The following is an 18856-nucleotide window of genomic DNA, read 5'->3' as shown; positions in this document are numbered from 1 at the left end:
AAATATGTATTTGGAAAGCAATTTCACAGGCTTTGTTTATAGAACACAATAATCAATGTTGTTTCTAAATTAAAATGCAGACATGATCTCAATTGAAAATCAGTTCAATAGTAACTACATCCTCCAAATTATGAACTCTTCTCGTGAGCCATGTTAGTGATTTTGACACTTTTGTCCCTCAGTACATTTTTTTTTTAATCTTCATTTTATTGAGATATATTCACATACCACGCAGTCATACAAAACAAATCGTACATTCGATTGTTCACAGTACCATTACATAGTTGTACATTCATCACCTAAATCAATCCCTGACACCTTCATTAGCACACACCCAAAAATAACAAGAATAATAATTAAAGTGAAAAAGAGGAATTGAAGTAAAAAAGAACACTGGGTACCTTTGTCTGTCTGTTTGTTTGTTTCCTTCCCCTATTTTTCTACTCATCCATCAATAAACTAGGCAAAGTGGAGTGTGGTCCTTATGGCTTTCCCAATCCCACTGTCACCCCTCATAAGCTACATTTTTATACAATTGTCTTCGAGATTCATGGGTTCTGGGTTGTAGTTTGATAGTTTTAGGTATCCACCACCAGCTACCCCAATTCTTTAGAACCTAAAAATGGTTGTCTAAATTGTGCGTAAGAGTGCCCACCAGAGTGACCTCTCGGCTCCTTTTGGAATCTCTCTGCCACTGAAGCTTATTTCATTTCCTTTCACATCCCCCTTTTGGTCAAGAAGATGTTCTCCGTCCCACGATCCTGGGTCTACATTCCTACCCAGGAGTCATATTCCACGTTGCCAGGGAGATTCACTTCTCTGGGTGTCTGATCCCACGTAGGAGGGAGGGCAGTGATTTCACCTTTCAAGTTGGCTTAGCTAGAGAGACAGGGCCACATCTGAGCAACAAAGAGGCACCCGGGAGGAGGCTCCTAGGCACAACCATAGGGAGGCCTAGCCTCTCCTTTGCAGCAACCGTCTTCCCAAGGGTAAAACCTGTGGTAGAGGGCTCAACCCATCAAACCACCAGTCCCCTATGTTTGTGGTCATCTCAGCAACCATCGAGGTAGAGTAGGCCAATACCCCTGCATTCTCCACAGGCTCCTCAAGGGGGCTCTACATACTTTTTTTCCTTTTTTTTTTTTTTAACTTTTTTTTTTTAAATCAACTGTATGAAAAAAAAATTTTTTTTTAATTTAAAAAATTAAAAAAAAACACATACGATAAAAGAACATTTCAAAGAGACCATAACAAGGGAGTAAGAAAAAGCCAACTAACCTAAGATAACTGCTTTACTTCCAACATGTTCCTACTTTACCCCAAGAAAGTTACCTAATATAGCAACATTTCTGTGAACTTGTTCCTACTATATCCATCAGAAATTAACAGACGATAGTCATTTCTGGGCATCCCCAGAACATTAAATAGCTTATCTGTTCTTCTTGGATTATTGTTCCCCCTACCTTAATTGCTCTCTATTGCTAGTTCCCCTACATTCTACATTATAAACATTTGTTTTACATTTTTCAAAGTTCACATTAGTGGTAGCATATAATATTTCTCTTTTTGTGCCTGGCTTATTTCGCTCAGCATTATGTCTTCAAGGTTCATCCATGTTGTCATATGTTTCACGAGATCGTTCCTTCTTACTGCCGCGTAGTATTCCATCGTGTGTATATACCACATTTTATTTATCCACTCATCTGTTGAAGGACATTTGGGTTGTTTCCATCTCTTGGCAATTGTGAATAATGCTGCTATGAATATTGGCATGCAGATATCTGTTTGTGTCACTGCTTTCCAATCTTCCGGGTATATACCGAGAAGTGCAATCGCTGGATCGAATGGTAACTCTATATCTAGTTTTCTAAGGAACTGCCAGACTGACTTCCAGAGTGGCTGAACCATTATACAGTCCCACCAACAATGAATAAGAGTTCCAATTTCTCCACATCCCCTCCAGCATTTGTAGTTTCCTGTTTGTTTAATGGCAGCCACTCTAATCGGTGTTAGATGGTATCTCATTGTGGTCTTAATTTGCATCTCTCTAATAGCTAGTGAAGCTGAACATTTTTTCATGTGTTTCTTGGCCGTTTGTATTTCCTCTTCAGAGAACTGTCTTTTCATATCTTTTACCCATTTTATAATTGGGCTGTCTGTACTATTGTCATTGAGTTATGGGATTTCTTTATATATGCAAGATATCAGTCTTTTCTCAGATACATGGTTTCCAAAAATTTTTTCCCATTGAGTTGGCTGCCTCTTCACCTTTTTGAGAAATTCCTTTGAGGTGCACAAACTTCTAAGCTTGAGGAGTTCCCATTTATCTATTTTTTTCTTTTGTTGCTTGTGCTTTAGGTGTAAAGTCTAGGAAGTGGCCGCCTAATACAAGGTCTTGAAGATGTTTTCCTACTTTATCTTCTAGGAGTTTTATGGTACTTTCTTTTATATTGAGATCTTTGGTCCATTTTGAGTTAATTTCTGTGTAGGGGGTGAGGTAGGGGTCCTCTTTCATTCTTTTGGATATGGATATCCAACTCTCCCAGCCCCATTTGTTGAAAAGACCATTATGACTCAGTTCAGTGACTTTGGGAGCCTTATCAAAGATCAGTCGGCCATAGATCTGGGAGTCTATCTCCAAATTATCAATTCGATTCCATTGATCTATATGTCTATCTTTGTGCCAGTACCATGCTGTTTTGACTACTGTGGCTTTATAATAAGCTTCAAAGTCAGGGAGTCTAAGTCCTCCCACTTCGTTTTTCTTTTTTAGCGTGTCTTTAGCAATTTGAGGCATCTTCCCTTTCCAAATAAATTTGATAACTAGCTTTTCCAAGTCTGCAAAGTAGGCTGTTAGAATTTTGATTGGGATTGCCTTGAATCTGTAGATGAGTTTGGGTAGAATTGACGTCTTAATGACATTCAGCCTTCCTGTCCATGAACATGGAATATTTTTCCATCTTTTAAGGTCCCCTTCTATTTCTTTTAGTAGAGTTATGTAGTTTTCTTTGTATAGGTCTTTTACATCTTTGGTTAAGTTTATTCCTAGGTACTTGATTTTTTTAGTTGCTATTGAAAATGGTATCTTTTTCTTGAGTGTCTCTTCAGTTTGTTCATTTCTAGCATATAGAAACATTACTGACTTGTGTGCATTAATCTTGTATCCCGCTACTTTGCTAAATTTGTTTATTACCTTAGTAGCTGTATCGTCGATTTCTCAGGGTTTTCCAGATATAAGATCATATCATCTGCAAACAATGACAGTTTTACTTCTTCTTTTCCAATTTGGATGCCTTTTATTTCTTTGTCTTGCCGGATTGCCCTGGCTAGCACTTCCAGCACAATGTTGAATAACAGTGGTGACAGCGGGCATCCTTGTCTTGTTCCTGATCTTAGAGGGAAGGCTTTCAGTATCTCACCATTGAGTACTATGCTGGCTGTGGGTTTTTCATATATGCTCTTTATCATATTGAGGAAGTTTCCTTCAATTCCTACCTTTTGAATAGTTTTTATCAAAAATGGATGTTGGATTTTGTCAAATGCTTTTTCAGCATCTATGGAGATGATCATTTGATTTTTCCCTTTGAAATTTTTAATGTGTTGTAATACATTGATTGATTTTCTTATGTTGAACCATCCTTGCATGCCTGGAATGAACCCCACTTGGTCATGGTGTATCATTTTTTTAATGTGTCTTTGGATTCGATTTGCAAGTATTTTGTTAAGGATTTTTGCATCTATATTCATTAGGTAGATTGGCTGGTAGTTTTCCTTTCTTGTAGCATCTTTGCCTGGTTTTGGTATTAGATTGATGTTAGCTTCATAAAATGAGTTAGGTAGTGTTCCATTTTCTTCAGTGTTTTGAAAGAATTTGAGTAAGATTGGTGTCAGTTCTTTCTGTAAAGTTTGGTAGAATTCCCCTGTGAAGCCATCTGGCCCTGGGCATTTATTTGTGGGAAGATTTTTGATGACTGATTGGATCTCTTTGCTTGTGATGGGTTGATTGAGGTCTTCTATTTCTTCTCTGGTCAGTCTAGGTTGTTCATATGTTTCCAGGAAATTTTCCATTTCCTCTACATTATCCAGTTTGTTGCCATACAGTTGTTCATAGTATCCTCTTATAATTTTTTTAATTTCTTCAGGATCTGCAGTTATGTCACCTTTTTCATTCATTATTTTGTTTATATGGGTCTTCTCTCGTTTTGATTTTGTCAGTCTAGCTAGGGGCTTGTCAATCTTGTTGATCTTCTCAAAGAACCAACTTTTGGCGATATTTATCCTCTCTATTGTTTTTTTCTTCTCTATGTCATTTATTTCTGCTTTAATCCTTGTTATTTCTTTTCTTCTACTTGGTTTAGGATTGGTTTGCTGTTCATTTTCTAGCTTCTGCAGTTGATCCATTAGTTCTTTGATTTTGGCTCTTTCTTCCTTTTTAATATATGCGTTTAGTGCTATAAATTTCCCCCTCAGCACTGCTTTTGCTGCATCCCATAGGTTTTGGTATCTTGTGTTCTCATTTTCATTCGTCTCTATATATTTAGCAATTTCTCTTGCTATTTCTTCTTTAACCCACTGATTGTTTAGGAGTGTGTTGTTTAACCTCCAGGTATTTGTGAATTTCTTAAGTCTCTGATGGTTATTGGCTTCTAATTGTATTCCATTGTGGTCAGAGAATGTGCTTTGAATAATTTCAATCTTTTTAAATTTATTGAGGCTTGTTTTATGTCCCAGCATATGATCTGTTCTGGAGAAAGTTCCGTGAGCACTAGAAAAGTATGTGTATCCTGGTGATTTGGGATGTAATGTTCTGTATATGTCTGTTAAATCTAATTCATTTATCAGATTGTTTAGATTTTCAATTTCCTTATTGGTCTTCTGTCTGATTGATCTTTCTATAGGAGAGAGTGATGTGTTGAAGTCTCCCACAATTATTGTGGAAACATCAATGGTTTCCTTTAGTTTTGCCAGTGTTTCTCTCATGTATTTTGTGGCACCTTGATTGGGTGCATAGACATTTATGATTGTTATTTCTTCTTGTTGAATTGCCCCTTTTATTAGTATGTAGTGGCCTTCATTGTCTCTCAAAACATCCCTGCATTTAAAGTCTATTTTATCTGAGATTAATATTGCTACACCTGCTTTCTTTTGGTTGTAGCTTGCATGAAGTATTTTTTTCCTCCGTTCACTTTCAATTTCTTTGTGTCCCTGTGTCTAAGATGAGTCTCTTGTATGCAACATATTGATGGTTCATTTTTTTTGATCCATTGTGTGAATCTATATCTTTTAATTGGGGAGTTGAATCCATTTACGTGCAACGTTATAACCGTGAAGGCGTTTATTGAATCAGCCATCTTATCCTTTGGTTTATGTTTGGCATATATATTTTTCCCCTCTCTCTATTAATATCCTTTGTTGTACCCATACCGAATCTCTTTAGTACTGAACCTTTCTCCAAGTCTCTCTGTCCTTTCTTTGTTTCTCTGTCTGTAGGGCTCCCTTTAGTATCTCCAGTAGGGCAGGTCTCTTGTTAGCAAATTCTCTCAGCATTTGTTTGTCTGTGAAAAATTTAAGCTCTCCCTCAAATTTGAAGGAGAGCTTTGCTGGATAAAGTATTCTTGGTTGGAAATTTTTCTCACTCAGAATTTTAAATATATCGTGCCACTGCCTTATCACCTCCATGGTAGCTGCTGAGTAGTCACTACTTAGTCTTATGCTGTTTCTTTTGTATGTGGTGAATTGCTTTTCTCTTGCTGCTTTCAGAACTTGCTCCTTCTCTTCCGTGTTTGACAGTGTGATCAGAATATGTCTCAGAGTGGGTTTATTTGGATTTATTCTTTTTGGAGTTCAGTGGGCATTTATGATTTGTGTATTTATGGTGTTCAGATGATTTGAGAAGTTTTCCCCAACAATTTCTTTGAATACTCTTCCTAGTCTTTTACTCTTTTCTTCCCCTTCTGGAACACCAATGAGCCTTATATTCGGACGTTTTATATTATCTATCATATCCCTGAGGTCCGTTTCAATTTTTTCCATTTTTTTCCCCATTCTTTCTTTTATGCTTTCATTTTCCATTCTGTCATCTTCCAGGTCACTGATTCGTTGTTCAACTTCCTCTAGTCTTCTACTATGAGTGTCCAGAATCTTTTTAATTTGGTCAACAGTTTCTTTAATTTCCATAAGATCATCTATTTTTTTTATTTAGTCTTGCAATGTCTTCTTTATGCTCTTCTAGGGTCTTCTTGATATCCTTTGTATCCCATACTATGGTCTCATTGTTCATCTTTAGCTCTTTGAGTAGCTGCTCTAGGTGCTGTGTCTCTTCTGGTCTTTTGATTTGGGTGCTTGGGCTTGGGTTATCCATATTGTCTGTTTTTTTCATATGCTTTATAATTTTCTGTTGTTTTTGGCCTCTTGGCATTTGCTTAACTTTATCGGGTTCTTTTAGGATTTGTAGACCAATTGAAGTCCTTATCTCTGATTTGTCAGATCTACAGCTTCGTGGAGTACACTTTCTCTAACTAACCAGCAGGTGGCATCCACGAGCCACCTGTTCTCCACAAGCCAGTTCTCCCCTGCTTTGCCTTTGTGGTGAGTGGGGGAGTGAGTCTTGTGGGGTCCAATTGGTGTACCAAGCTTGCGTGTGTAGTTGGTGTTGCCTGCCCTGTATAGGGGGCGTGTTTCTGGGCGGTCAGGGATTGGGGGTGGCTCTAACAATCAAATTTCCCTGGTGATCCTGGAGTTTTAAAGCTGCTGTGATAGTCTAATCCTTCAGTTCAGTCCTGCCACAGTTTGTCTCTGCCACTGACCCACAAGTCCTTGGTATTGGCGTATGGCTCCTGAGAGTTGCGAGTGGGTCCCTCTTCCAGGCCGTGCACCCCCTGGTCCTCTGTTGAGGGATGACTGTGCTATGTCACAGGTGAGTGCCATCCCCCCAGGGCAGTTCTGGGCTGCTGGGCTGTGTAGGGAGGCTCCCAGTCTGCTGAAATGATGGCTGAATGGGGCTTTATTAATTCACACTGCTCCACCTTCCCAACTTTGGGACAATCAGCTGAGGTTGCAGGGAAGGCTAATGTCCATGCCCAGTTTTGTGGTGTGTGCCTGTTATTTGAAGCACTTCCGTCACACTGGGTTGTCTGGGGCAGCTCTGGGCTATGGGGCTGGCAATGGGCAGGAGTGTTTCCTGTCCACCAGGATGATGGCTGTGAGCGGACACCCCCCTTTTCTTGGGAAGTTGTGGTGTTTAGTGAATTTTCTCAGCCACTGGATTATTGCCTTTTGTCTCAGTGCACTCTTAGTTTTGCTCTTGTCTTGACCTGCCCAAATTGCAAGTCTTTGAGGCTTTCTGTATTGAGCTTCTTAGAGTAATTGTTTTAGAAAAAGAAAAAAGGATTAAAAAAAAAAAGGGGCCCTCCTCACAGATCTAATGGGTTATTTAAATGCTAAGAGACAAAGCAATTAGGGCCATTAAGGAAAGGTCCACAGGGCAGAGAGATCAGCTTTTCTTTGGGATTTGCATATGAGCCTCAGGGCCTGAGCTCTGCCCTTCCCCCTTCTATGTTCACCAGAACTCCAAAAATCCTCCGCTTTTATTTTGGAGTTTTTCGTGCTGTTTTTTTCTATGCCTGTCTCCTCTGTACTGGGTTGGCTGCTCTCAGATTCTCTGGTGTTTGGTCTCAGTCTGTCTATGGTTGGTGTTTGGATCAGTAGAATGAGTTTCCGATAAGGGCTGCCGCTGCAGTTCTCCCTTCTCCTTCCCGGAGCTGACAGCCCTTCCTCCCATGGGACTGAGCCTGGCAGGGAGGGGTGGGGGCCCCTGGCCACAAAAACTTACAGATTCATTGATCTCAGCAGTTCCACGTTTTCATGAGTGTTGTATGAAGTATGCCCAAAGTCAGATTGCTCTGTGGTGTCCAGTCCACGCAGTTCCTGGCTTTCTACCTACTATCCTGGAAGAGTAACTAAAACATACAGCTCACCAGTCCGCCGTCTTGCCCCGCCTCCCCCCTCAGTACATTTATAGTACAATATTCTTCTTTGCCTAGGATTCTAATAACTTTTTCTCTGCTGAAAATCCTAGTTCGGACTTAGGACACCATGTCTCTGGCAATCAAGTAAACAGTATTTTCCAGTATGGATGTCTGATGATGATAATAAAATTGCTACAACCCTTATTTCAGATTGAGGCATATGGTATGACTCCTTTCCAGTGTACTTCTAAAATGTAAAATTCCAATGCCATGCCTATTTGCTTAAATTCTCTGTAGCAGAAATTACCTGACTTGTGTACTGTGCCTCAAAAAACACAGTGAATGTACTTATACTTAATTACCCTCTTTTTAATTTGACCCATAAGGATAAAGCTTGTGTTCAGCACACATTGACATGTTACCCTTCTCCTGCCCAGCCTTCACACTCCTCTAATTACTGAAGAGTTAGGTACCCATTTTATCCTCTTCCTTGCAAGTATACAGATCCTTTTCTGTAACTTGGGGGCATGGCTCATGGGAAACAGTGAGGTCAAATCCTGCAACTTGCTTATAGTAACTTTGAAGTTGAATTTCTTGATTAAAATTTGACTTTTCACTGTAGGAGGTCAAATGCCTGTGGGCTTGAATTAAACATGTTTCCTCTCCCCTTCTGTGGCATTGACACTTAACTTGGCCCTGCTTTGAATCTTTCTGATATTTAAGTTTGAAATAACTTAAAATGCTTTGCCTCTATCGTCTTATTCTTTGCTTTGAGGTAAGAGGTAAAAGCTCTTCTACTGTTGCACAAAAGAAGAGTACCCAAAGAAAGGGAGGCAACATGAGGTCTTGGTGAGGATGTAGTCTACCCGAGCACTGACAGCCTGGGTGACCTTGGGCAAATGACTTCATCTCCAGGTGGTCCAATTTCCTCATCTGTAAAATGGTGATAATCAAAGTACCAATTGCATAGGGTGAAAATGTAATGAGTTAACACATTTAAAGTAATTTACAATGGTACCTGGCACATAGAAAGCACTAAGTGTTAAGTATTTATCGTAATTTGATAAATTGATGGCAAAGTCAAGAAGAGAATGCAACAAACTTGGGGGTTCCCTAAATTCACTCACTGTCCTGCCTAACTAAATCCATACAAACTTCCCATGTGCCAAATCATTCTTCAACAATGAATTGTTCTGCACGTTTGATATGCAGCATTGTCTCCTGCAAGTAGTGTTCATATGGCCCTAAACTCTTAGCATTGCTGCATATATTAATTATATAAAGGAACAAGGAATGAAAGGTGGGGTGGAAGGCATTTCTTTTCATTCATAAACTCTTTTCTCTGAGTCCAGATTCTGATCCTCTGCTTGAGAAAGGCTGATTCGACCATAATTTGTATTTTAAAGGAAATTGACTTTGAGCTATGGGGAGACCCACTGAAGAAAAGAAGCAAATAAATTCAAACCAATATTTCTTTTGCTTTCCTTTGAGTCCTATGGTTATTAAAGAGTCCTATTTGGAAACATTTTGAGAATATAGCTCCAGGCTTTGTGTAGAATCACAGTGTCCCTTAATGGAAACTTGTACATACATATTAAGAATGAGCCTTATTTATAAACAAAAATGAATGAGTATTCTATTACATCTATAGAAGTATTCTTTGTCACTTCAGAAATATTGGTTCTCTTTCATTGCAAGATTTTTCTAAGGAGGGAGAAGGTGTTTACTTTGTTAAAAAAAATTCTAGGCCTAGAAAACGTGTATCATTTTTTCTCATTTTGCAGCATTTTATAAGTTTAGAAAATGTAGGTAATCTGTAGGACACATCTCCCACGGCTCCCAAGGGTACAGGCACAGATGTTGCAACATTAAGTTTTGAAATTAGCTCTACCAAAATATGATTTTTGAAAAGAAGGAAAATTATTCAGCAGAAGTTCATGCTGATAAAATTACACAATAGTACAATGGACGTGTCCCTGGGAGAACTGAAATACAAAAATTTCAACAGGTATAAAGTGAGGTTTCACATATGGCAGCTCTTCTCATACGGCCACATTGCCTCTTCCTAAAGGAGTCCGTTATAAGCTTTCCCAGCAGGATCTTCAGCACATATGAAATCCAGTAAAATAACATCATTTAGGTTAATAACCAAATAGGAAAGTAGTATTATAGGAGATCTCCTCTTGAAAGAGGCCTCATTTTTTTTTTTTAGCATGAACCATAAGGCCAGATTAAAATATATCTAAATCTTAACTCTACCAACATTGTGTCAATATTACATCATCTAATGTCCATTATATTTTGGTATGAATATAGACTAGGCTTTTTCTCTAAGTGTTGTAGAGACTGCTGTTGTGGATTGAATCATGTACTCCACAAATACATATTCAAGTCCTAACCCTCGTCCTATAAACATGAAGTCATTTGTAAATAGGATCTCTGAAGATCCTATTAGTTCAGGTGAGGCCAAATTGAATCAGGGTGGGCCTTAATCCAATAAGCAGAGGAAATTGGACATAGCCAGGAATAGGAGAACGAAGGAGACAGATGGCTGTGATGGAGGTAGAGATTGAGTTATGCCAGCAAGCCACCACCAGAAGGCTACACACTTCAGAGAAGTTATGGCCCTGCTGACACTTTGATTTTCGTCTTCTAACCTCCAAAACTGTGAAACAATAATGACTGTTATTTAAGCCAACAAGTCTGTGAAATGTCATACCAGCCCTGGCAAATTAAGACAAATACATACATTTGGTCCCAATTACTTTTCTTTAGTCAAGTAATATGTATAGTACAGAATAGTAATCTTTCATCTATTTACTTAAGGTTGATAAAAATGTTGATGGAGAAATAAGGTGTATTATGGTCTAAGGCTGTCATAGAAAAAGAAGGATGCAGGCAGTCACGTAAGTAGAGAGTGAAGAGTAAAACAGCAACAAATATATCATGCTGATAATCTCATGTTTTGGCCTCTCATCAGCATGGCCATGTGACATTGTGTAGAGAGAGCTGTGGCTTTTCTCTCTGGCTGTATGACTCCTGGCAAATCTAGATGCTATGAATCCCGTTGTGAGGTAATAAAATGAGGGGCCTGAACTCAGTAATGCAGTTATGAAGTTCTCCAAGTTTATGAATTTGTTCTCAAGGCCAACTCTGCAGAATCATGTTCTTGGTGAAACAAGAGGGAAGACATGAGAGACAATGGTCATCAATATACAGAGAAATTCAAAGTCATAGGTTTTGCCCAGTTTCGTTTATTGTCTTCTATTGATAAAAATTCAGAGGTGCCTGAGACCACACAGAAAGATCTCTGGCCACTGTTTCATCTTTCAGTGACCACACAGTCACTGTGTGGTGACTTTCTCTCCTGCTCCTACCAATCAAGTTGATTAGGCATTTATTTTGTCTATCTACAGAGCACCACTAGACAGCCTTTGGTGTTGTCCACTATTGGTGGGATTCTCACACTGCTGACGGAGTCCTTAGCCCTCTCCTTGAAAAGCTGAACCTGCACCAGCTATGCAGCAACACACAGGGGCTGACACATTCAGGTTTTCATACTCCAGCCTCTGATGTTTGCTACAGAGAATCACATCTTGGGCATAATTTGGGTTTGTGCAAAATATTGTATGGATTTGCTTCTTGAGCAATTAACTTTCTGGAACTTTCCATTTTGAGAAAGTCTTTGTATCTCATCTTTTCTTATGTAAACATTACTAATGCTATATTTTTAAGATTAACAGCACTATAAATTAGTTTTCTGGGGCAGTTCCATTTTCAAATGGTTTTCTTCTGTGTTACTCCTTTCTTTGTCATATTTTGCACCTGGAATTTATCCCCCAAATTCAATCCCCAACAACAACTAATTAGAAGATTAAATTTTAATTGCATCTAAGCATAATATTATTTTCAGATACACTATCCTTAAATATTACAGCAAACCAGCCTGCTCTAAAAGTGGTGAATATAATTCTTAACAGTTGGTGACATGTTTATTATATTCACCTTTCTCCCCAAGATCTGCTAAATTGGAGATTTCAGAAAACTGAAATCACAATACTCATATACCTATACAATGAATACATGCAAAAGATTCTCTTAAATCATTAATTAATGAGGGAACCAGTAAGATGTTAAAACTCGTGCAAAAGGAGAATTTGAAATACACTCATGCACACACAAAATACACACACAGTCACAAATACTTAATATATCTAAGCAAATACAAATACATGCAATTCAGGAGTACTGAAATTTGCAAAACTAGTTAATGTCATATAAAGCAATAAAATGTATCCTTTCTTCTCCCCCAGACCGAATTCATTTATATTGCTATGGACCTTACTTTCATTACTTCGACTTTTCTGCAAGTTAAATTCTACCCCCACAGATGTGTAAAATAGCCCAGTCAACAGAGAGGCAGTCAAAGGAGTAACACCTTTATAGAATCAGGTAATCCCACAGGACATGCTGGACAACACCCAGGGCTCTCTTTTGTCCATTTCCAAGTCTTAGCCATTTTTTCTTAACATTATGCTGAAGGTAAACTATCTTTTTTCTCTTGTATCCATCTCACTGTGTTCATCAATGTTGGACAGGTGTAACAAGCAGCAATAAAATACCAAGGCAATATTGGGGTAATGCAGTAGCCTAAAATTGCATCTCTGAGATCGTAGCTCACTTGCAATTATTTTGTTCCAAGGGCTGCTATTCTAAACACACAGCACTTCATCTTCTAAGATGTCTCAATTGTAAGAGGCACCGTCATTTTATGAATCATTAAAGTTTTTTTTTTTTAAATCCTGCCAATTAAAGTAAGACACAGCTTTATCATTTAGGCTATTTTGTATTTATTGAAAGAGCTTGTATAGATTAAATTAGATTAAGAACTTTACCACATATCACTTCTGATAATACATAAAAAATGAATAAGGGAAATACTTTAAAGTATTTCTATAACTTCATCGGATTCAGATTCCCACTTCTATCAGTCATCATTGTGTTTTTCTACCCAATATTATCTTCTATTGCATCAAACTTTTGATGATGCAGAATTTAAGAGAATCCATAAAATAATTAAAAGTCATTAGCAGTGTGCTTAAGCCTACCTTGCTATTATGCAGAGTGTACCGGTTTTTATACATAACGTCCCCCAGAAAAAACCATGTTCTTTGATGCAATCTTGTGGGGGCAGACATATTAGTGGGGATTAAGTTGGAACATTTGGATTAGGTTGTTTGCATGGAAACGTGCTCCACCCAACTGTGAGTGATAACTGATGAGGTATTTCCATGGAGGTGTGGCCCCACCCATTCAGGGTAGGCCTTGATCAGTGGAGCCATATAAATGAGCTGACAAACAGAAGGAACTCAGTGCAGCTGAGAGTGACATTTTGAAGAGGAGCTACAGCCAAGAAGGACACTTTGAAGAATGCTCTAGAACTGAGAGAGGAGCTTCAGCTTACAGAGACATTTTGGAGATGGCCTTGGAAAGCAGACTTTTCCTCCGGAGAGGTTAAGAGAGGACAAACGCCCCAGGAGCAACTAAGAGTGACATTTTTGAGGAACTGCAGCCTAGAGAGGAACATCCTGGGAGAAAGTCATTTGAAACCAGAACTTGGAGCAGACGCCGGCCATGTGCCTTCCCAACTAACAGAGGTTTTCCGGACGCCATTGGCCATCCTCCAGTGAAGGTACCCAATTGCTGATGTGTTACCTTGGACACTTTATGGCCTTAAGACTGTAACTGTGTAACCCAATAAACCCCCTTTATAAAAGCCAATCCATCTCGGGTGTTTTGCATTCCGACAGCATTAGCAAACTAGAACACAGAGCTAGCCTATATTTTTTGCTTCTGTTTAGAGACTGTTACTAAAACCCTTCTGATTCATCACCTCCCTAACTGCCATAGATTTTCATAAAATCCTTGAAATCCATTCTCAAAGTTTGGGTACTTTTGTTCTTAATGTTTGTGTGTGTGCTGGTAGTCAATTCCATCACCATGCCTTCTGGCAAATTAAAAAAAAAAAAACTTTACAATTCACTATTTCAAAGAAGTTAAAATGTAGCGTATATTTTTTCACAGTGTAAATGACATCAAGCCTAGATAAGGAAAACATGATTACAGGTGAGATAGTAAAGTTTTTTTTTCTGCTAATTCAGAAATCTAACAGTAGGATCCTTGTCAACGTATTGGCCTACCTAGTGAACATTCTATAAATAAGAGTGATATTTTTTTAATTCATTTACTCAATCATTCAACAGACATTGAGCATCTAATGTATATCAGAAACTGTTTAGAAATGGAGCTAGAGTTGAACAAGGTAAATAAAGCCCCTGCAGGTCCCACTGCAAACATCTGCAAGGCTCAGGGCAAGAGTCCAGACAATGGCCTGCCCTACCCACCACCCCACCCCCTCTCTATTTTCTCATCCCTGTGGCACCGTCTGCATGCTCAACCTCTATACGCCTTGAAAACAGCACCTCTTCACCAAAACTCAGGTGTATGGGAAGACACCTCCAAAGAAGAGATTTGCCCTGGTCCTACAAGAAGGTTCATGGCCATTGAGGCTAGAAATTCTGAGGTCCTAGGTAATCAAAGCTTGGTGAGTTTATCTCCTTGGCTTCACAGACACATCTTCTCATGGGGAAGGATGTGGCCAGAAGAGGACCAGAGAGGGACCCTCAAATCTGCAGGGCCAGGGATCCCCTGGTTGCCTAAGCCTATGAGTACTAAAAGCCCTTGCCATCATCCCAGTCAGGGAGATAATCACTAAACAAACAACATAATGTCATACTAAAACAGGATACATGACAGGAAGTGGTGGTTATAGTATTTGAAATCAATTGTTTAAGGATGGCTTTGGAGATGGTGGCATTTAAAGAGAGTGAGGAAGTGAGCCATGTGAAATTCTGAATTTAGAGCATTCTAATGAGATGGAAAAACAAGTGTAAAGGTCCTGAGCTGCAAACGAACTTGACATGTTCAAAGCAAGAAAGCCAGTGTGGCTGGAATGGAGTCATCCAAGCAGAAGTGAAAGCCCAAGGCTGGCACCAGAGCGTGCAGGACCACGCAGCCATGCTGAGGAGCGTGACTCAACGGCTGCCAGATGGCTTTATTCATCATGGATTTCTGTGCATTTCATGTGAAACTATAAACTCAAGTTAATAAGGGCCTTGTATGTATTATATTTAATATACTCTGCTGGCCTTTAGTATAGGAGTCATATGAAAGAGTTAAAAAAACAAAGCCTAGGAAACAGGATTTACATACATCATAGTAAATTATATATGTATGTATGTGCATATATGTGCACATGCATGTATTTCACAGGGTCAATATTCAGAAGTATATAAAGTATATATATGTATGTATGTATGTGTGTATGTGCCATGCATGTACTTCACAGGGTTGATATTCAGAAGACCTAATACTTAGTTCTGGCTCTGAAATCAGCTTGCTATAACCACAATTAAGTTGCTTAAACCACTCTCTATGCCAATTCCAAGACTATAGCTTCTATGTGAATATAACCCAATTTATTCTGAATCCAAAGCCCATCACTTGCGTGCAAGAACTCCCAAATTATCCAGCCTTTATCATCACACACAAATACACGTGCATGACATTGGAATGTCTGCTGGTTCTGGGAACACAGGTCTATCCCACAATGCATTGCCTGTGGCATGGTCTCCACTCTGCCCCATGCCCTGCCCTAACTCTCAAACTGGGAGAAAATGGTTTCATCTGATGTTACCCTCTCTGTTAGAGGGGTCCCAGAGCAGAGTGGCTTGGGCCCCAAGGTTTCACATCTCTCCCCATTCGCAGGTACATCCTTTACTTTCCCCAACACCAAGACCTGCATCCAGGAAGTCAGGCCATGGGTAAAGTCACAGAACCACCCTGTCCCCTGAATCCAAACCCTGTTCTCTGAATCCAAAGCCTTCCTTTGACTTGCCTTTGTTATTTGGTCAGTCTCACTTCACTTGGCTCTTTCTCCCTTAGAAGAAAAATTTTAATTTCCTTTAAATGCCTTTTTTGCCACTCTACTTAGATAGGGGTTCCACCTACTTACCGGTAATCTTTGAGTACTCTGAATATACTACAAGTGAAAACTGCATTATGACCATGAACCACAGAGAGATAATTAATTAATGGGGATTGTGATAATATGAATGTGTAGATATATTCATTAATTGAATGTGTAGATATATTCATTAATTGGTTGTAAAGACCAAAATACTGTCAACCCAAAATCTAACATATCATACGGTTTGAATGACAACCTTAAACTCAGATATTAGTTGGCATATCTGCTTTCGAAGACCACAGAATAAAAGGTGGTTGTGGTTTCTTGGTAAATAAATGGACAGAAACAGTTGTCATATATATTGGATTATGTATTTACTGCGTTAGGTCAAGTCTTAAACATTTCACTTGACTAATCAGCTGAAGGAAATTCCAGACCCTACTGATTGCAAAAAAAAGATATATCCATTCTGAATTGTATTGCAATTTTAAGCCTTACTTTTCTCTCTGCTGAAGGAAACTCAATTTCTTTTCATTACTCTTTATACATCAGGTGCCCTCATCTCAGCCTCAGTATGTAAAGAGCAGGTGGTGTAAGGAGTACTTTGAATGTTAATTATTTTTTTCATTTATTTCACTGTGAGGATTTACCTTTCAATGTGTTTTTATAATCAAGATGGAAACAATTAGGGAACTTGCTGCTTGAATGTTTCACTACATTTATTTTATGACATCTGTGATGATTTAAAAAAAAAGAAAAAAGGGAGGTAAGCATTTTACAATAGCAAGAGGTTCAGTTGATTGTATGTGATTGCTTTATTTCATAGTGAATCTTCAAAGAAAATGTTGTCAAGATGACTTAGTCATGTTTCTAACCAATACATATTATCCCTTTGTTAGAACTTATATTTCTGACATAGAAACATGTCTGTTCATTTTTCAGAGCTGTTGCCATCATTTATTACCCTTAGTTTTCAATTGAAACCAATAAAAAACTGCAAAGAAATAGGAGTGAAAGGGGGAAATTGGATATTTCTTCTTAAAGACGTATTTCAAGAGAATGTTCCTTTTACAATTATATTTAGTTTGTTCCTCACATACTACATGTAATTTATTTCACCTGTACTTCACATCTCATATACTTACAATCCTAGTTAATAAAATAATATTCAGGATTAAGAGATAAATGGTTCATTACATTTAAAGATATGGACATACAATTTCAATATAAGGAATTACTTTGCAAAATTTATATAGTCTATTTTACACTGTTACATTACTCTTGTTTAACCCATTAAAAAAATTTTTAGAAAACCTTACACAATCAGAAAATAAAACATGTAAAACCTGGTAATTATGTCTACTTAAACAGGATAAATAGACAAGATAAATATGGATATATAACAATGTATGTGTGTACATATATATATATATATATATATATATATTTCATTTTTTCCAAACTCTCACTTCCTGAAATAGATAATCAACATGTATAGCTTAAAGTTATCACCGATATCTTACTGTTTTACCACCAATACTAAATAAAAAATCTCAGTCCAGTCACCATATAAAACCTGCAGTTGTGTTAAGTTACACGGCAAAGGGGGCTTGACAGAAGGGATTAAGTTACGGCTCTTGACTTGAGGAGGTTATCCTGTGTTAACCAGGTAGACCCAATATAATCACAACGGTCCTTATAAAAGGGAAGCAGGAGGTCAGAGATAGGGAAAGGTATGCACTAATGGAAAGAGAGAAAGAGGCAAGAGGGGAGGGAGGCTGATTTGAAGATGCTACACTGCTGTCTTTGAAGATGGAAAATGCCACAATGCAAAGAATGTAGGTGGCCTCTAGAACGCAAGGAAACAGATTTTTCTCTAGTGCCCCCAGAAGGAACACAGCTCGACACCTTGATTTTAGTTCCGTAAGGCCGACTACAGACATCTGGCCTCCAGAATTACAAGGTAATAAATTTGTGTTGTGTGAAGCCACTAATTCTGTGTAATTTGTTATATCAACAATAGGAATCTAATACATCACCTCTCAGCATGGTTTCTTCTGAACTATGTTGAAAATTCCAAGCTTGTCTTAGTAGATCCCTAGGGAAAGGAGAGGCTCCAATATTTTCCATGTTCTAGTTGAGATTTACCGTGAAGTTATCCCTTCTTCTATAATCTATGCTAAATCAGGCAGCATTTTATTATCATGTCCTATCCCTTTTTAACGTCAGTCGCTGTTGATTGCAAAATTGGATTTTAATTCAAGTCAATCTAATTACTCTGGCCACAGTACTTAGTATTCCAGTAGAATTCTTATGCATCTCTAGGAGATGAGAATATAAAAGGAATGAAAGGCATTAGGGAAATGAAGGAGCAGAGGAGCAAAGGAAAAATAAAGAAACGGAAGTGTAAGGAAGGAAGGAGGACAGAGGGAAGGAAGAAAAAGAGTTTCCAATTTATAGTCTGGGGAAAATGATTAAAATAAGTATCCAACCAATACTTTTTGGAAATGGAGTGGATATAAATTCATGGCCAACAAAGTTTTCAATTTGGCTCTCCCTGACTATGTATTAGCACAAAATAAGAGTAGGGAAGTGCTTGGCTTTGATAGGTTTCTAACTATTAGTTCTCTAACTGACCACAAGCTAGATGGCACACTGTTGTAGCACAGTGGCTCTCGAAGGTGGATGTGCCTAAGAATAAAAGCATTTGTTGAAACCGATTCCCGGGCCCCCAGAGATTCTGATATGGATCTTGGTGGGCCTGGGAGCTGCACTTCTGACAAACCTTCAGGTGGCAGTGATGCTGCAAGTCTACAGACCATATCTTGAATAGCACCACTACTCTTATCTTTCATCCACC

At 38.5% G+C, this 18856-nt stretch overlaps 1 protein-coding gene across 6 annotated transcripts in view; it reads left to right on the top strand.

The window, feature by feature from the left end:
- The window catches only part of MACROD2 (mono-ADP ribosylhydrolase 2), a 2227780-nt gene that overhangs the window by 2133190 nt on the left and 75734 nt on the right, over positions 1 to 18856 (top strand). The window lies entirely within an intron of this gene.

This window comes from Choloepus didactylus, chromosome 19 (assembly GCF_015220235.1).
Source record: "Choloepus didactylus isolate mChoDid1 chromosome 19, mChoDid1.pri, whole genome shotgun sequence".
Taxonomy (NCBI): Eukaryota; Metazoa; Chordata; class Mammalia; order Pilosa; family Megalonychidae; genus Choloepus; species Choloepus didactylus.
The sequence above is the reverse complement of the archived record's forward strand: the minus strand, read 5'-3'. Positions and strand labels throughout refer to the sequence as shown.